The sequence below is a fragment of the Malaclemys terrapin genome, chromosome 7, assembly GCF_027887155.1.
Source record: "Malaclemys terrapin pileata isolate rMalTer1 chromosome 7, rMalTer1.hap1, whole genome shotgun sequence".
In the NCBI taxonomy this organism is placed as follows: domain Eukaryota; kingdom Metazoa; phylum Chordata; order Testudines; family Emydidae; genus Malaclemys; species Malaclemys terrapin.
The window spans coordinates 11,581,894-11,602,520 of NC_071511.1; the positions used below are offsets into that span (position 1 = coordinate 11,581,894).

Below are 20,627 nucleotides of genomic sequence, written 5' to 3' on the forward strand. Positions count from 1 at the left end.
AACAAGGAGTCAATCTTATTCAAAGTTCTATCCGTGAACAAAGAGGAATTGATTGTGGCACATCTTATGCCATGGTGCACACATGATTGGGGCTCTGGCTGACTCTTGTTGAAGAGACACAGCTCCCATCAGAGAAGGGGCACAGGACCAGGCCTTATGTTTGTAATTTAAAAAAGAACCACCTTTTGACTGATTATTTTTTAAAAACTCTGTTTCTCAAGTAGCACAAAGGGAGTGGTGACCATCTGCAAGCTCTCTCCTGGGGATTCCTCAAGTGTGGGGCAGTCCCCTGGGGCAAGAAGTATGGATGGAGTCTGCACTGGCAATTCCTGCTCTGACGGATGATCCCTTGGGGAACATAACCTGTTGGTACAAGATAGAGCAGCCCTCTGGCAGCTCTGAGTGTGTCCGGGGTTGGGGTCAGGAAGGGAATCAAGTACCCACTAGCAGCTCCCAGACAGTCCTTACCCACTCTGCTGTGCTTGGCAGAAGCTGAATGGAGTACAGAATCTGTCCCAATGTATTTTTCTTGAAAGATTAGCCCTTGCGCTTGCTGAGTGAAATCCTCCCATTGCATTTGTTCGGGGATTTGTTCTGGATGGCATCCTTCATGTGTATTTCAATGACAGGCTGGAACATTTCCAAAGGAGATACTCTGCTCTATTGCCTAATTAATAATACATTTGTTTAAAAAAATCAATACATATTTAACTGATAAGCTGGAGTGGCTTCAAAAGGACTGCTTTAGTCCATGGGACATATCATAAGCATTGTTCTATTTTGAAAATCCTAAATACTAACCGAGTTAATGCACAAACTGTGTTTGGTCTCCTGGGTGTCCTGTATGCTTTTAAAACACTGGAATGGTTTACACAGTAACTTTTCACGCCGATTTTTTTTTTTCTCTTAAAAGAAAAGGCAGAAAATATAAAAATAAACAACAAGTGAAGTGACTCAGTTCAGTGGATGAGCTGAGGTACAAATCCTGCTTATCTCACTCCTTGTTTGCAGGTCTCAGGTTAGTCTCCTTCATCTGCATCATAAAGCCTCTATGCAATCTGCCATTCTTCAACTCCATAGACAGTCTTTGGTCCACAGAGCCTCAGGAAAGCTAGGCCTTTGCCCCGAGGAGGGTAGGGGAAAACAAGGTGTAAAGTTCCAATGTGGAATGGAGAGTGCATGTATCTGACATCTTTTGGCTTCAGTGAGATGCTCATTAGTCTTAACAAGGCTCTGAGGCAAGTGACAGTTGCTGCGCCACATCTTTAGCCAATGCTTCTACACAAGACCTCATTATCTCATAAAACTCAGTCCTTACTTCATGCTCTTACGTCTGAATTCTTGTTTTGTTAGCTCAGTTGAAACTCAGAAAAAGCTCCTGACACTTCATAGAAAACCCGGTAAGTAGCAATTAATTGCTACACCTATATCCTATATTTTCTGTATTGCTTTCCTTATCCTTTTATTATTGTTGATATTTAGGTAGACTTCTGCTTCTTAATCTTATTACCGCCTGCTGCTTATTTCCAATCCCCAACATTTATAAGTATGAGCTGGACAGTTATTAGTGGAATTTCCATGGCCTGTTTTCTTTACCTGGAGAGGCCAATGACCTCTGAAACTGGGAAGGTAAAACTGACATGCAAAGGCTTGCTCTAAAGCCCCAGGGAATTGGTAGTACTTTTTTACCAATAATGACAAGTTTTAGGTAATTGTGCTTTTTCCGTTACAGATGTTGGTGTCAGAAGGGATATAACAGCATTATCTTGGAAGGCTGAGGATGCAACTTTCAAAAAAGCTGCTAGTAAGTGATGAATAGTCCTGGATTCATGGAAAGAGTATTCTGTAATCACTATAAATGCTATTTATTTTGTAGTGCAGTAGAGCCCAGGGGATCCAATCCATATTAGGACCTCACCATGCCAGGTACTATAATAACACATAATAAAAGATGGCCCTCTCCAAAGAGTTAACAATCCAAGTACTGGAGTAGAAAAGGAAAATGCTTTTGCTGGTTCAAAATTCACTTCTCTGATAACTTACCCAGAACACGGATGTATTGTGAAGAAACATTAGTATAAGCTCTTAGATGCTTCATTTTAAATGTCTGGGTAATACAATGTGTTGCTGAGCATACAAGGTGAGATGTTCCTTTCAGTCATAAAGAGGAATCAAAGGAATGTACTACAAAGAGATCAAATATTGGATTTTTCAAGGCCCCCTTTTTGAAGCATATGTCAGGAGACTGATGTCCCCGGTTGGAGACCACAAATAGGGACTGTTTTGATCCATCACCCAATTAAGATGAGACTTGTATCCATCTCTTGATTGATAGAACAGCAACATTATTAACATGAGATCGAGATGAATACAATGAATGAGCAAAATGGATTGAATTCTAAATAGATTCCTAGGGAAACTGACTAGTCTTGAGTAAATGATCTTTGTTTGAGGGCACAGGGACAGAATCTACCCCCAAACAATCAGCACGTGGATGCAGAACAATGATGCAGCCACTATTGCAACCTCTAGACCATAACACAAGACTTGTGACCACTAGGATTTGCATAATTGCAGATCAAAGATCGACAGCATTTACTACTCCACCACTCCCTTGGCCCTCTTCTGCCATCACTCTCACCCCATACTGGTCTATGTAGAGCTGGCATAGAGCCCAGCTGTGCAGTGCACTGGAGGTGTGAATTCCTATGTGTTCTAGTTTTGCAGCTGACAACTTCTGCACAGCAGAACAGCTTTGATTCAACTACACTGAGGTCCTTCCATGATATTTCTGCACGAGTTAGTTTCAGCTGTAGTGTATAGTCAAAACTCAGTCACCCTATGAATAATCAAAGTAGGATGCCTCTCAAAGCATGGGGAGCATTGATGTATTGAATATGTATAGGAACCACTGGGGAAAAAAAAAGCTTCTTTCCTGCTTTCAAGAGTCTTATTACTGGAGTTTGAATTGCACATGTGCATGACACACAGGTATTCAAAGTATAGACAGGACAAGAATCACAGGGCATATAGCTCCTCCAATGTCATTGCAAGCATTTCTAACATTATATCTCTTAGGCCTGGTCTACACTAGGCGTTTATGTCGAAGTTAGCGCCGTTACATCGAATTAACCCTGCACCCGTCCACACCGCGAAGGTATTTAGTTCGACATAGAGGTCTCTTTAATTCGACTTCTGTACTCCTCCCCGACGAGGGGAGTAGCGCTAAATTCGACATGGCCATGTCGAATTAGGCTAGGTGTGGATGGAAATCGACGCTAATAGCTCCGGGAGCTATCCCACAGTGCACCACTCTGTTGACGCTCTGGACAGCAGTACGAGCTCGGATGCTCTGAACTGCCACACAGGAAAAGCCCCGGGAAAATTTGAATTTGAATTCCTTTTCCTGTCTGGCCAGTTTGAATCTCATTTCCTGTCTGGACATCGTGGCGAGCTCAGCAGCACTGGCAACGATGCAGAGCTCTCCAGCAGTGATGGCCGTGCAATCTCAGAATAGAAAGAGGGCCCCAGCATGGACTGATCGGGAAGTCTTGGATCTCATCGCTGTGTGGGGCGATGAGTCCGTGCTTTCCGAGCTGCGATCCAAAAGACGGAATGCAAAGATCTACGAGAAGATCTCTAAAGACATGGCAGAGAGAGGATACAGCCGGGATGTAACGCAGTGCCGCGTGAAAATCAAGGAGCTGAGACAAGGCTACCAGAAGACCAAAGAGGCAAACGGACGCTCCGGATCCCATCCCCAGACATCCCGTTTCTACGAGGCACTGCATTCCATCCTCGGTGCGGCCGCCACCACTACCCCACCAGTGACCGTGGACTCTGAGGATGGGATAGTGTCCACGGCTGGATCCTCGGACATGTTAGCGGACGGGGAAGATGAGGAAGGAGATGAGGAGGACGAGGCAGTCGACAGCGCTCACAACGCTGATTTCCCCGACAGCCAGGATCTCTTCATCACCCTTACAGAGATCCCCTACCAACCCTCCCCAGCCGTTACCCCGGACACAGAATCTGGGGAAGGATCAGCCAGTAAGTGTTGTAAAAATCTAAACATTTATTTGTAACAGAACAGGAATATTAACAATTTAAAAAATGGGTTTCTCATGATTAGTTTGATTAGCTTAACGGTTCAGTCATGGGCAGTGCAACTATTGAAAAAAAATCTAGCAATGTCCGGTTTTGCATGATTGTCCTGCCCAAGCCGCTCTACTGGTTAGTCACTGCTACAGCAGCTACAGTAAAATGCGGTCTATATGTCCGGGGATGGAGCAGAAATCCTCCTGTGACATCTCGAGGAAGCTCTCCTGGAGGTAATTGGAAATCCGCTGCATTAGGTTCTTGGGGAGAGCGGCCTTATTGGGTCCTCCGTAGTAGGACACGTTGCCACGCCACGAGACAAGCAAGTACTCTGGAATCATTGCTCTGCACAGCATGGCGGCATACGGCCCTGGTCTTTGGAGGCTTTCCCGGAGCATTCGCTCTTTCTCGCTGTCAGAGATCCTCATGAGGGTGATGTCGCTCATGATGACCTGCTTTGAATGAGGTAGGGGAATGTTAGTGTTGGGACTGCTTTGCCGTTCCTTTACAGAACTGTAACCGCTGGTTTGCAGCCACGCGGTGGAGGCGGGAGAGGGGCAGCCGAAAGGGATCGTTCCCGGGGACAGCCGCGAGGGTGTGGGACAGGAGCAGACTTCCTGCTTGCCGAATTGCTGGCAGCAGGGACCGACATTGATTTCAATGTGAAATGAGGCCATTGCTAATATTAAAGTTTTAAGCTGCCACAAGTCTACGGCTTACCATGTCTGCCAGCAACAGAAATTCCGTTCTCCTGAGAGGCTTCTCAAATGTGCTGTAGAAGACCCCAGGCACTGAATGCGAAGGCCGAGAATTCGACCTTGTGCTGAGTGCGCATGTGATAGGTGCTGTGCATGGTCTTGTTCACAGAGAAAGACTATGTTCTTTGTTCACAATTACATTTATCTTTCTGAGGAATTCACTCCCTTTTTCCCATTCCCACAGCCCCATCTGCGACTGTCTCACAACCTAGCCTGTCATCACACTCCCAGAGGCTAGCGCGGATTAGGCATAAGAAGAAGAGGACACGGGAGGACATGTTCTCGGAGCTTATAGCCTGCTCCAGAGCCCAGGCAGCACAGCAGACCCAGTGGCGGGAGAACTTGACCCGAATGCACCAAGCCAACATGGATCGGGAGGAGAGGTGGCGTCAGGAAGACCAGCAGGCGACTCAAACCCTGCTTGGACTAATGAGGGAGCAAACGGACACGCTCCGGCGCCTTGTGGATGTTCTGCAGGAACGGAGGCAGGAGGACAGAGCCCCGCTGCAGTCCATCTCTAACCGCCCTCCCCCGCCACCAAGTCCCATACTCCCCTCACCCAAAGTGCACAGAAGGAGAGGTGGCAGAGTCCCTGCTAACTCTCACTCCACCCCTGCAGAGAGCTCGAGCAGCAGAAGGCTCTCATTCCCCAAAATTTGACAAGTTCTTTCCTTCCCGCCTGACACAAGCCCCCGTCCAAGTTTCACTTTCCCAGTTCCATGTTTGGTTGATAATAAAAAATACGTTTCTGTTAACTACTGTTTCCATCATGTTCTTTTGGAGGAGGGGGGGATAGGGGGTTGGTAATTCGACAGGACAGTCACCTTTGGCAGGGTATATAGTCGGGGGCAGGCACAGCAGCAGGGCACATACATAGTGCAGTGATGCAGTGACTAGTTACCCTGGTTAGTCTGGGAGGTTGTTTTCATGTTATGTGGTGGGGGGTGGGTTGCTCTGTGACTTTGTGGCAGGGGAGGGCAGTTACAGATCTTAAGCGGCGGTCCTTAGGCAGGATCACAGAGCCACACAGCAGGGGATCTGTAACCGTCCTCCCCCTGCCACAAAGTCACATAGACCCCCCCATACACACAGTCCCTATCAGGAGGGGTGACAGGCTCCGTTGAAACAACCATCCCACCGCAGCGGAGCCTGTCAATCCTTGAGTTTAGAAGCTGCATTCGCGCCACTACACTACACCCGCTCCGCACCACAGTCTGCGTCCCAGTTTTAAAAAATTCCCGCGAATACAGTATTAAAGAAAACGGTGTGCTTTAACAAAGTAGAACTATTTTTATTTTGAAACGTGTGTTGGAAGTGGGGTGAAGGGGGTATGTAACTGGATAGGATAGTCAACATTAACTGGGTAAAGAAACGGGGGCAGGTTTAGCTTCTCAATACACAAACTTTAAAGTCACAGGTTACCCTGCTCACTCAGGAACTTTGCTTTCAAAGCCTTCCGGATGCACAGCGCTTCCCGCTGGTCTCTTCTAATCGCCCGGCTGTCTGGCTGTGAGTAATCAGCAGCCAGGCTATTTTCCTCAACCTCCCACCCCGCCATAAAGGTCTCCCCCTTGCTCTCACAGAGATTGTGGAGCACACAGCAAGCTGCAATAACAATGGGGATATTGGTTTCGCTGAGATCACAGCGAGTCAGTAAGCTTCTCCATCTCCCCTTGAGACGTCCAAAAGCACACTCTACCACCATTCTGCACTTGCTCAGCCGGTAGTTGAAGAGTTCTTTTTCAGTGTCCAGGGCGCCAGTATAGGGCTTCATGAGCCAGGGCATTAGCGGGTAGGCTGGGTCCCCGAGGATGACTATAGGCATCTCCACATCCCCAAGAGTTATTTTGTGGTCCGGGAAGTAAATACCTTGCTGCAGCCGTCTAAACAGACCAGAGTTCCTGAAAACACGAGCGTCATGAACCTTGCCCGGCCATCCCACGTAGATGTTGGTAAAACGTCCCCTGTGGTCCACCAGTGCTTGCAGCACCATGGAAAAGTATCCCTTTCTGTTAATGTACTGGCTGGCCTGGTGTTCCGGTGCCAGGATAGGGATGTGAGTTCCATCTATGGCCCCACCGCAGTTTGGGAATCCCATCGCTGCGAAGCCATCTATGATGGCCTCCACGTTTCCCAGGGTCACTACCTTTGGCAGCAGTACATCAACGATTGCCTTGGCTACTTGCGTCACAACAACCCCCACGGTAGATTTGCCCACCCCAAACTGGTTCGCGACTGACCGGTAGCTGTCTGGCGTTGCAAGCTTCCACAGGGCTATGGCCACTCGCTTCTGGACAGTCAGGGCTGCTCGCATCCGGGTGTCATTGCGCTTCAGGGCAGGGGACAGCAACTCACAAAGTTCCAGGAAAGTTCCCTTCCGCATGCGAAAGTTTCGCAGCCACTGGGATTCATCCCAGACCTGCAGCACTATGCGGTCCCACCACTCAGTGCTTGTTTCCCGTGCCCAGAATCTCCTTTCCACGGCATCAACATGACCCATTGCCACCGTGATGTTCTCGGCGCTGGGTCCCCTGCTTTCTGAGAGGTCTGTGCTACTCTCAGACTTCAGGCCATCACCGCGTTGACGTAGCCTCCTCGCCTGACTTTTCTGCATCTGCCTCAGGGAAAGGTGTATGATAAGTTGCGAGGCGTTGAGAGCGGCCACAACTGCAGTGATGGTTGCAGCAGGCTCCATGCTCGCAGTGCTGTGGCGTCCGCGCTGTCACTGACTAGAAAAGTGCGCGAACTGATTTCCCGCCGGCGCTTTCAGGGAGGGAGGGCGGGAGTGATGGACGGATGACGACAGTTACCCAAAAGCACCCTGGACACATTTTTTTTACCCAGAAGGCATTTGCGGCTCCACCCAGAATTCCAATGGGCAGCGGGGACTCCGGGAACTGTGGGATAGCTGACCACAGTGCACCACTTCCAATGTCGACGCTTTCCCCGTTAGTGTGGACTCACAAAGTCGAATTACTGTCCTTAGTGTGGACACACACGTTCGACTTTGCAATATCGATTCCAAAAATTCGATTTAAGTAAAATCGAACTACTCTCGTAGTGTAGACAAGGCCTTAGAGAAATCTCTCCCACAAGTGGAGAGAATCTTTTATTGCAAAGATACTAAATCTTCTTACGGGTATGAACTGAATTTTAGAAGGGCTGAAAATTCCATTTATCACAATCCTAGTTCACTGGAGCCGTCTCCTTATATTAAAGGTGAAAGCTGAGGTAGTCAATCAGGCATTAAAGAAGAAGATTTTGAAGGCCTTGTCAATAAGTACTCTGGAAATGATCTCGCGTTTAGATTATTCAACAGGTTGGTTAAACTCATTTGCTGCCCAGAAATCTTCTGGTGATTATTGACCTGTGTTTAAAGTTAAACCTTAGTTTTTGCAAATGTACTTATCTTTCAGGGTGGACAGCTAAAAGATTTAAAGGTTAGCGTGTTTCAAGGGGACTCTTTAGCAAAGATAGATCTTTTAAATACCACGTTGCAAGTTTTCAATGCATTTAAACTGTAACTCTTCAGGAATAGCTTCTAAAACTGAAATTACCCCAATGTATGTCAGTTGAGGCTGATGTCTGCAGAAATAGTGACACATGTAGATTGCATATATTTCCGTTCCTCCTCTTCATCCCAATTTTTTTTTCTTTTTTAAAAAAGTTGGCCAGAGTGGGACTTCTTTCACCATAATTCTTTGTCAGTCTTGTTTCAATTCTTCACGCATGTATTAGTGACTTCTCAGCTGGACTGAAAGCACTTGTTATGAAGATATTCAACCATTCTCATTAGCAAATTCTCAATGACATGACCATACCCTTTATAAAATTTACATACATAGTGGACTTTTTCTGATTAAATTCTAGAGGTGCTTTCTTCTCCCGCAATTAAACATGTGTCTTAATCACTTATTTTGTTTCTCTTGAGTTTATCAGATGAGGGAATATAATCAGATGTTTGAAACTACAGCCTTAGTTAAAACCACATATAAAGGTATGGGATATAGACTTCATCCTAGATTAGCTTTCAAAAACTGACAACTAGACAGGCTAGATTAGCTGTGATCATCTCTGCATGGCAGCTTGGGTTGCCAGGGAGTCAGACCTCATGCCAAGAAGGATTGAGAAGACAAGACCCCATTACCTAAAAAGGAGAAGTAAAACTCCAACAGAAGAACCTGGGATGTTTTGTTAGCCCCTCGTAATGCAGGAATGCTAATGTACATCATCCTGCTAGCAAATTAGGAGTGTGCAAAGTCTTGCTCAGGAGAACCCAAGCAAGGTTCAGAACTTCATCTGTAAACCAAAAGTTTGGATGTTGATAGCATTGAAGTGAATCAGTGGGAAAATTGAATAAATTCTTAAAAGCTCCTATGGGAATTGTCTCAGCCACAGGGCCCATTAGTGAATATTTCTGGACCACTTACCCAACAGCAAAAGGAACTGACCTCTAGCAATTCCAGCTGTGTGAAATTCACCTCTTTAAGCAGTGAAAGTCCAGTTTATTTTTGCTAAACCTTGCTCCTCAGAATGTCTCCATGAGGCTTCTCACGCAAGAGGTGCAAGTCATGACTCCCAAACATGTCCTGAACTCTCCCCCTCTCTGCGACCCAACTTTGAAGCAGGTCCCTTCGGGGTTTAGATGTGCATCTGAGTGTACATTGTGCGGTTCAAAAACTCCAAGGTGTAGGAGAGACACTTGGGTAGTGATTCACATGATTGGGTTTGGAGCCTGGTGTTTGCAGAATATTTTCCACCATTTTACCCTAGCTTTATGCAAGTGCACAGGCATAAAACTTGTGTGAGGCAATGGAGAATAAAGCCCCTTCTATAAGATTATGCAAGCTTCTAAAATAACATCATTCTCATCCTAGCTAAACTTTTGAAATGCTGGCATCTTTCTGTGCTTTCTGCAATAGAACCGGCTGCTGGATTTAACCATTAGTATTTATTTTTAGCTTGAAACACAACTATAACATCTGAGGTTTATGGGTTGCTTCAATTTTTTTTTATAAAATGTTCTGTATAAATCCTATTTCCTCTTTCACATTATTAAGTTTCTTGTCAAAATTTTATTTAAAGCACAGAGACAAAGATGGATCTCTCCTCTCCAGATCTGCAAAGTTAGATTTATTTCTTTGGCATGCTTCAGGTTGACTGAAAGCTAATCTGTCCCCTTTTTATGGGCTTTTAGTAAAGCGTGTATTTCTTTGTTTCCCTTTTTTCATTCTGCATTGTCTCTTGGAAATATGTAACTTCACTTTGAACTGTAAAAATATAAATATAAATATATTTGCCCCGAGGGAGAGAAATGATAACTCTTAATCCAATCTAAGGGAAGTTTTATATCTTTAATTAGTTTTTCAGATTGCACCCATGCAGTGATTCAAATAAAACGAACTGTGTGCAATAATGAAGACTCTACGGACATCTGGGGCCTTGCTGGGAAGAACGCTAATGGCCGAAAGCTTTTTTGGTCCAACATCAGGGACAACTAGTTAAATCTGCCCTTCTTTAGAGCTAATTTTCTACCCTAAAATGGCCCTGTAGGTTTCCCATTGTAATTAACCCCATCTCTTCAAATGCAGAATTTGGCTCTTGGCATGTCGCGCCAAAGGTTGACACTTTAAATAGCAGTGCAATCTGCTTTAAAATGATATTAGTCCCTTCACTGTTCTAATCCTAGATTATAGATTTCAAACTTTTGTGAAAAGCAACAGAGGGTCCGGTGGCACCTTTGAGACTAACAGAAGTATTGGGAGCATAAGCTTTCGCGGGTAAGAACCTCACTTCTTCAGATGACTTGCATCTGAAGAAGTGAGGTTCTTACCCATGAAAGCTTATGCTCCCAATACTTCTCTTAGTCTCAAAGGTGCCACCGGACCCTCTGTTGCTTTTTACAGATTCAGACTAACACGGCTACCCCTCTGAAACTTTTGTGAGTATTGTTGCATTTTTTAACACACTTAAGAACTACACATGCTATTCTTGTGTATTATGCTATAGTTGTGACACAAAGTGACTGAAGGAAATATTACAGATTAGAGGCCTGGCTAAACATTTTTTTGTCTTTATTCATGCTGATGGTCCAACTAAAGTCAATAGAGCTACTTGCATGTGTCAGGCAAGGCAGATTTGACCCTCTATCTATAACTCCCTCTATTGTGCCTAGATGTCCTTATTGACTTCACATAGGTGTCTGTGACATCTACCTTGGGCCCAGCCTTTCTGGAAGGTCTGGATTCTTGTCCTGTGTCTCTCTGTGAGACACTAGAATCATAGAATATCAGGGTTGGAAGGGACCTCAGGTGGTCATCTAGTCCAACCCCCTGCTCAAAGCAAGACCAATCCCCAGACAGATTTTTGCCCCAGATCCCTAAATGGCCTCCTCAAGGATTGAACTCCCAACCCTGGGTTTAGCAGGCTCAATGCTCAAACCACTGAGCTATCCCTCTGTGAGACCATGGGAGGTCCCTCTGTGGCCTGCTTTTCTGAGATACCTTATGGTGGGGGGCGGGGTTGTTTTTGCAGGTTCACTGGCAGATCCAATAGTTTGATATCTACATGCTTACAAACAAATGCTGTTCTGATTCCTTGTAAGCACAGTTAGTTGCCCACACAAAATTTCCTCCCCCTTCCCCCAAGGTGGAAACAGGCTTAAAGTAGGGCTGAAATTGTAGTCCTTAAATTTTCTAGGAGGGATTCTGCCCACCATTCCAGCCATAATCTATTGCTCTAGAGATGTATAGAGGCAGTGAACCCCTTACAATGAGGCTGAGGGAGAATTCCCCCTGTGCAGGTGCTCCTTTGGGCCACCTTAAGTAGCCACACTACATGAGGCCTGGCTGCTGTAAGGCAGAGTAGGCCCAATCTGTCTAAATTACATTGGAAGGCCATTTCAGCCCCTGCACCAGCCCAGAATCAGCCACTTTCACCTACTTGAGAGTGGTGTTGCCAGACTTAATTTATTTTGTTTGCAGAGTGGTTTGTTTTTTTAGAACTGCAGATGATGGGCACCATTCAAACCTGCCCATTGTGGTAGTTTAATTGACTACGGCATTTTGCCTTATTTTCTATTCAGCCCAGGAATTACCTGCATTTTAGTAGCATCGACTGTACCAAAGCAAAAAGGACTATTAAATAGCTTTTTATTAGTCATTGGTAACTAAATGGCGTTTTTAATCTGCGATGTTTAAATCAGGGGTGGTTACTTGGAATACCCCTAGAGGAATTCCTGAATGCTTCCAGTGAACACACAGATGGATTCTGCAGTGCACTGTGCCCCTTTATGCCATTTCAGTGGAATACAGAGGACAGGACCAGCTCTGCCCCCGCTAGAATATACACTCTGTAAAGAGATTTCCTGACAAGCATAGTCTCTTGCAATAGATCTATGTCACTCTCCTCTAAGCCTATAGCAGACTGTCAAGGGAGATGGGGCATGGTTGGAACTGACAGTACTTGGGTTATTCTCAGCTGTGGAACAGCCATAACAGCTTAACATAGCTCACAGCAGCCCCAAGCCTGCTCTAATTTGTGCTGGGGGGCAGGCCCAGAACATGGAAGGCTCAAAAGTGGCATAAAATGACCTTTGCATCTCTCCCTTTTTTTGCACTAAATAATGCACTGTAATGAAGCAAAGGGCGAATGTGGTGCATACTATTCACTGCTGTTCTTTTGCAGAACACATGGAATCACTGTCAAAACAATGTCCTAAAGGATGTAGCAACATTTGTTCCACCATCAGTGGCTATTGAACCCACAAGTTAGTAATAGGGGTTCCTCAAAAGACTTGCACTTTGATTCAGATATGTAATGGGAAGCTCCATGGTGCATAGTGTTTGTTTGTTTGTTCTGTTTGTTTGTTCTTTTTCTTTTCTGGTTTGAAAACATTTGCATGCATATTTTCTTTAAAATCAAATATGTTACTGTTTGTGCATTAGGCATTTTCTTCATTTCCCACTTCCCCATATCCTTAATTTTGATACTTTAGTTCTAGTTAAATGGGTGCTTTTTTCCCCCCTCATATATTGGCTTTTTTTAAAAAAAATCATTGCTAGTTGTAGTTAAATAGTACTTTAATTAATGTCAGCTATCCTTTATAAAAATACCTCTTGATAGATCAAATTACAGTGCTGATCACCTGTGAAAACAAAGATCAGAAGTCTGCTGCCCAACCAAGTTGGTGCAGAAGACATCAAAGTAGCACACTGAAATCAAATGGCTAAATAATGTAACCTTGAAAAACTAAAATGTTTCAGAGCACAGATGTACATCTTGGATGAAAGCTGGATTCAGAAAACATTTATAACCAAGTTCAACATCTGAGCTTAATGCATCAATGCCGAGGCAATCATAAAATAAGTGGAAATTTCAGCTTGTAAAATGAAAGGCTAAGGAAATAAAGAAAAGAGGAGAAATGGTCAGAAATGGATGACAGAAGAACATAAATATTACTAAATGAAAAAGAATGTAGACTGATTCGAGATATAAAAGGAGGTGAATATTGTAATGGCTAAGAAAATAACCGAGGGTCACATTCTACTTCCTCTAGAATGAATGGGCTAGCGAGGGAGATATACTGACCACCCACATATTCTATTGGACCAAATGCCCAGGTCCTTATTTTGCCTGGATACAGACCAACTACAAACTTCCATGCCTTCACTGGGAATTTTACCTGAGCAATGATCTCAGGATTTGCTCTGTCTCTCAGCATAAGCCAATAGATGGTTCAATCAGTACTAGATGCTCAATAACAATAAAAACAAGTGTGTTTTAGTCAACACACAGTATGGGCCTGATCCAAAAGCTGAGTGGGATCACTAGAAATCTTTCCATTGGCTTAAATGGGCTTTAGAGAAGGCTCCTGTTCAGCCAGGAGTGCAAGCATATGGAACTTCAGGCACATGAATAGGTCCATTGAAGACATGAGACTAATCAACTGCTTAAGTGACACGGGCCAGATTGGCCTTTCTAAAGTTACCAATCTAGTGTAATATAATTTTTGGTGCTTAAAAACTGAGTGGGCAGAACCCTTCTCTCCTGGATTCATGCTTGTTCTCTGCATATGCTTTAATGTCTGTAGCTAAAGAAGCAAGTATCTTTAGCAAAACTGGCAAAAATTCCCATTTCCACCTCCTCAGAACTGGCTTGGCGTGAAATTTCCCAAAGAAATTGCAAAGTTTCTCTCTCCAATTAATTTGGGATTTACTCAGGTCCGGTTCAAGGGTTAACCTCACCTTTGAAATTACACCCCCTCACCTTCCTTGAGGGCAGCTGCTGAAGGTTTCTAGTTCCAGCCATCACCTCTCTTAGACCTAAGATCTGCATCTCTCTTCTGCCAGATCTGGGGTTTAGGCTTTCAGTCCTTCTGCACCTCACTGTGATTTCCCTAGCAGGTCTGACACAAGTTCAGTACCTGTGCTTAACCTCTCTCCAGGAGCTATAACAATGTACAGCAGTTACCAACCAGCCCTCACAAAGCAAACTGCATTTATTCTTAGAGTAAAAGCATTAGAGAGAACCTAGACAAACAAAAGAACCTACACATACGCTTAAAAGCTTACCAGAGGTCACCCCACCTTCAACCTAGGGCTGTGGTAGGTGTGTGTCTTTCAAACTGTACAACAGGGTTTACTCAGTTTTTAAATTGGGAACAAGAACCCAATTGGACAGTTCAGTGGCTCCTTTGTACAGTTTGGGCCTTTGATCTCCTCTCTCGGAACAGTCAATGGCCCTCTGCCCAAAAGGTTGTTTTTTTTCATAACCATCATTGTGGAATTTGCATTTACCACTCCCCAGGGCTTCTCCCAGTTAACACTTATTGTCACAAAAGTCCATGCCTGTCTGGAACATCTCAATATAGTGTCTTGAACTCTTTACACTTTCCAGGACTCATCTGTCCAAGCCCATATCAAGGCTTTGAACAGTACCACAACTTGGACCCCTCTAGGGTGTGTCTACGCCGTGATGATAAATCCATGGCATGGAGTCTCAGAACCCAGGTCAGCTCATGAGGCCTTTTGGGGCTCACGTTCTGGGGCTAAACATTGCAGTGTGGATGTCCAGGCTCAGGCTGGAGCCAAAGCTTTGAGACCCTCCCCCCTCAGGGGTTCTCAGAACCGGGGCTCCAACCTGAGCCCAAACATATACACTGCAATTGTATGGACCGGCGGCCTGAGCCCATCAACCTGAGTCAACTGATCGAGGCCAGTCGTGGGTCTTTTATGCAGTACAGATGTACCCCTAGTTGCTAGTCTATAGAAGACATTGAAGCTGCTATATCTGCCATCTTGGGGCTTGAATAACATGGAGTTACTCCTGATTAACTTCATTTGCAGACACACTTATTCCAGAATATGAATGCCTTGTTCCTGTTTAGCTTAACCTGCTTTCGAAAAGGAAAAGGCACTCTTTCCTAAACAGAACAAGGCACTGTTCTCCCTGAATAAGTGCCTCCACACACCGAGGTACTCGGGGACAGCTTACCAGGAATAACTCTGTGTAGACAAACCCTTAGTCTTTTAGCTCAAGCAGGTGAGTCTTATATTATTAGCGTGAGGGGATCCTGGTTCAGTGCCCACTAAGGACCCACAGTGTGTGGCAATTGGTTGTGTTAATGGGGATTCACCGACTCTCCACTGACTGATCTCTGGTCTTTGGCATAGCGATGTATTGCATGACTATCAAGTCACCAGCAGTCTGGCTAATGTGATTTTTATTTGAAAGGCCAGGCCAATCTTGATGGCTCAGAAGACACAATATGGTAGTAAAAAAATAGTACAAATCAACAATGGTTGATAGAGGAAGAGTAAGTAAAGAAAATGAATGCAGCCAGATATAGCTGGGCTTTGATCACAGATTACAAAGAGTTCAGTGCATAAAAATACAAAGAATAATGATGTCTTTGAGTTTACAACACAAGTCCATGTATATCACAAACTATAAAGGAGAAAGAAGGGTAAAGGATTTAGAAAAGTGAAAGATAAGTCTTTGCATCATTAATGAAAAATGAGGAGCAGAAAGACAAATGACAAATTTCAGTGCACAGAATGATGATTTTGATGGGTCTTTATTTTACCGATCTGCTGGCGTGATACAATAAGAGGATTTAACTAGTAAAAGAGAACAAAGGCACAAAACTAGTATGTGCATAATAGTTGCCAAAATGAAGATGAACTAAGGGGAGCTATTAAAACATGAGACGCATATAGGTTAAATCATAAATCAAACACAGTTGAAATCTAAACATATTACAAAAAAGCAAGCACAGTCAATGGGAATACTGTCCCAGTCCTAAGGCAGCTTCTCTTTAGTGTACCTGTTGGAGGCCTGTTTAACATATCTGTTTAATATAGACTGGGGCATAGTTTGACCCTAGGGTGACCAGACAGCACATGTGAAAAATCGGGACAGAAGGCAGGGGGTAATAGGAGCCTATATAAGAAAAAGACCCAAAAATCTGAACTGTCCCTATAAAATCGGAACATCTGGTCACCCTATTTGACCTACACCCACTATAAAGATGCATGAATGATGTTAGCAGCACCAAATGTTTTGGGGATTGACTAACATTGCTCAGTTCTTGAGAAAGAGTAATATGTTTTGTTGACTGTGGATCAATTTTAGTTGCCTTGTTTTGCACTGGCAGAATAGTTTCTGGACCCACTAATCAACTGATATTGCTCCAGTCCCTGTCTTTTACCCACAACCATGGTACAGAATTTTGTACCAAGAGCCCTCTAGTCACATAGTTTCCTATTTTTTCTCTCAAATTTCTTTCTTTTAGGGCTGGCAGAAATTACAAAATACAGAAGATCTGCCAAATGCTTGTATTTAGTTCAACATACTTTTAATCCGCTATGTTCTGGCAGTTTTGGATGTTGTTAAATTGCACAGCTCATTCCCAGAAAGATAATTTAGCAACGATAGTGGTCTCCATTGTACTCCTCTACCTTAATGTAGTAGCCCGTTAGCCCTCATTCGTCAGGAGTTTCCTTTTCCTCTCTTTAGGGGAAACTTGCTAAGGCGAGATGGGATGAATTTTGTCTCCTATTTATTGCTGCGTCTAATCTGTTCTCTGAAGCGCTTTACCACCTAATTTTTGGGCCATGTAATGGGGGAAGAAGGTTTTTAAAAATCTAGAGACGATAAATCGTTGGTAAAATCAATAGAATTAATCTAAAAATCCTGCTTGAAGGTTTTAAAGAGTCTGTAAAACATGTGGCACCTGCAAAATGCACCCAGAGTCCCCGAGATGTAAAGCCAGCCCTATTAATAGCATCAGTTACTTCAAGCAAGCATTGAGGAGGGGCCTCTGGCCTCCCACTCCAGCCTCCAACAGGTAGGGGAGAATGCCCACAGGGCAGGAGCAGCATAGTGTCTTCAGAAGTGGCTCTATACTGCCCCATCTCATGGGCCCTTATAAAAGGGGAGGGAGACATGGGGGAGGAAGTGGGCATTCAGTATTCGGTGCTATGGGGTTTCAGAGCTGCCGGGAAGCCCAAAGGTGGCCTTGATAAAGCTATTCTTAAGTTAGTAGAGCCCTTGGGGCTGCTCTACTCTACAGCCCGGAATCAGGTGATGGAAATTTTGCTCCCACGTCATCCTGGGCTGTGCTTTCTGAGCTGTGTTTTAGGATGCATAATACAGTGTCTAGTCAAACCTGTAGGTGATCATCAGGATTTGAAGTCCTAGAATTTGGAGTTCTGGACTTGCACGCTAGGAGCTACCGCAGGATTCTTTTCTAGTTTCAATTTCTAGCACCTGGAACCATAAGCAGCATAGGAATGTAAACTATTCCTGATAGCCTGTAGAAGTTGTGTGAGTGCTTGTTGGTTAGCTGTGGTCTTTGAATCAAAGCAGGTGGGAGATGCGATCTGCCTGCTGGTGTCCAGGCTGGCAGAAGGGAATGACAAGAATTACTTGGGGTCCGTGTTCTAAAACAAAGACCCATTAGACTGCTCTCCCCATATTGATTTGGTAGCCTATGGCTTCTGACAGATTTTACTACATCTCCAGGGCTTTTTTTCTCACCAGGGCTAGGGCAGCACTTAAAACTTGCTGTTCTAAAACCAGAGCCCAGAGATGTCCCTCCAGTCCACTTCATGTGTTCTAATTATTTGTTTTCAAATGATCCTCAACAGAAAACATAGCAAACCTTCTATAATTTGAAACATATGAACAGAAATCAGAATCCAATGTAAGAAATTTGTTTTCCTCTTGTAAGTCAAATTAAAAAAAAAAATTACACCACCCTAGTGCACTGCATCATCAGATATGGTTTGTGAATTAGGCTGTATACTTTCTATGGGCTTGTCTATACTTACCGCGCTGGTTCGGCGGCAGGCAATCGAACTTCTGGGTTCGATTTATCACGTCTTGTCTGAACGCGATAAATTGAACCCAGAAGTGCTCGCCGTTGACTCCAGTAATCCTGCTCGGTGCGAGGAGTACGCGGAGTCGACGGGGGGAGACTTCCGGCCGCGTCTGGACCGCGGTAAGTTCGAACTAAGGTACGTCGACTTCAGCTACGTTATTCACGTAGCTGAAGTTGTGTACCTTTGTTCGAATTGGGGGGTTAGTGTAGACCAGGCCTAAGATGTTTTCCCATCTGCTTCTACCTCTGATTAATTTAACACTATCTACTCAATACTGAAATACTAGGAGGCTGTATTGTTTGAAATGCCGGTCTTATTTCTCATAGGTTGACCCTATTGCGCAAGAATACTCATGAAATATGTAAACGGGAGGTTTAGTAAGGTCAAAGAGTAAAAAGAAAACATAAATGATTTGTAAAAAATCTTTTCTACTAGCCTATGCAAAAATAGATCATGCTGTATTAATTTATTTCAGATTGGTTTTGCTAGCAGATTCTTAGTCTGGTGGTTAAGGAATGGCAGTAAGAATCAGAAGATCTAAAGTCTGCCACTGAGTCGCTGAATGACAGTGGGCAAGTCTCTCAAATAATTGTCGCCTCAGTTTCCCCATCAACAAAATAGTGATTGACTAAAGTGGGATGGGAATTTTTTTCCAGATTTCATTTTTTCCCCCATTCTGTATCATGATGAAAAAATAGAGGGCGGAGGGCTCTCCCCAAAATAGCCAAAAGCCTGTTCATTAGGGCACTCCCCTGGGATGTGAGAGTCCCTTCTCTGAATCAGGCAGACCAAGGACAGAAACCTAGGTTTCCCACATCCCAGGTGAGTAGCTGAACCGCTGGGCTATTGGCTGTTCTGGGGTATAGGGAATTCACCCTTTGTTTTTTTTGTTCCTTCTTTCTCTTGTTTGGAGCAGAAATTATCCTATATCTGAGAGCACTTCCCAATGAAAGTTTAATCAACACTGATACATTCCCGCAAACTGTCAATTTTCCAACAAAAAAAAAAAGTTTCACTAATAAATGCCTGACCACCTCCAATAATGACACACATCCAGTTTTTTAAAGCACTATGCAATTTTTTCACAGAAGTGCTATCTATGTGCCTTATTATTATTGCAATCTCACTCTCAGCATAGTTTGATAACAATAACCTGCTCCCAGGGGTGTATTAGAAGACTATTGGTACATGCCATGGTATGTTCTGGTGCACAAGTTCAAAAGTCCAGTGCCTTCAGGAGAAGTATGCCCATAGCTTATTAATGAAAAGATTGGATTCTATTAGTGTATGGGCTATTAGTTCAGCTTAAAACAGACAAAAACACAACAAACCAAAAATCAATTTTGTGAGGTTTTATGCATCATATCCTTCCACTATGAAAATGATAAAAGAATGATTTTTTAAATATATATATTAATATGTTAAATGTATTTATTTTTTTCTAAATAAAACTTACTTTATTTTTTAAGGTTTGTTTTTTGGTCCCCTCAGTCCATCTCCTGTACCCAGAAGCTTCATAGGCATTTTTGCAGCAGTTGCTGGTCCACCAACTTACTTTATTTCATAAAATCTATTGCTGAAATTTCAGCCCCATTCCCCTAAATTTGGAATATTAAACAGCTCCCAATTTAGGCTCTGATCCAGCAAACAACCTTGAAACTGACAGGTTTCAGAGTAGCAGCCGTGTTAGTCTGTATCCGCAAAAAGAACAGGAGTACTTGTGGCACCTTAGAGACTAACAAATTTATTTGAGCATAAGCTTTCGTGGGCTTTTCGTGCATCCGAAGAAGTGGGCTGTAGCCCACGAAAGCTTATGCTCAAATAAATTTGTTAGTCTCTAAGGTGCCACAAATACTCCTGTTCTTTTTGAAACTGACTAACTTTCTAACCTGAAGTTTATTTTTGTAAGAAGAGAAAGCTTCAAGATTTCCTTTGCTTGGATCCAGAGTGCAGGCTGTTTCAATCTTGTGGTATATCTTGGCAGAGAATGACAAATGTGTTAAAATGTGCTAAATTATGCATTGCTGTCTTCAGCAATGCACCTCACTGGCCATGAAAGAATATGAGAGGAAATCAAACCATTCATTTTAGGGGCTTACCCTACAACCCTTTCTCATGTATGTGTGAGCTTCCAGGGTTTGTTGCATATCTTTTATATCAGCTAGAATGTTGCTGACCACTTTCAATGTCCAATGAAATCAATAGAAGTAGAGGCTTCTCTGAACCTTGCAGACTCAAGCCCCAGGAGAGCAAGAACCAAATAGGCGGCTCTGTTCCTGTACATTCCGAGTGTGTTGTGAATTTCAGTAGCTTTTATTTTCTCTCTTGATTAAATTATGAAATAAAACCACCTAGCAGTAAGAGCATGGGATCCTTAGGTGGAAGG

At 43.8% G+C, this 20,627-nt stretch overlaps 1 long non-coding RNA gene across 1 annotated transcript in view; it reads left to right on the forward strand.

The window, feature by feature from the left end:
- Positions 1-1,353: 1,353 nt before the first annotated feature.
- The window catches only part of LOC128841129 (uncharacterized), a 60,863-nt gene continuing 41,589 nt past the window's right edge, over positions 1,354-20,627 (forward strand). Inside the window, exons 1-2 of the long non-coding RNA XR_008445777.1 lie at positions 1,354-1,400; positions 1,733-1,804. This is a non-coding gene — a long non-coding RNA (uncharacterized LOC128841129). The remainder of the gene's footprint in view (positions 1,401-1,732; positions 1,805-20,627) is intronic.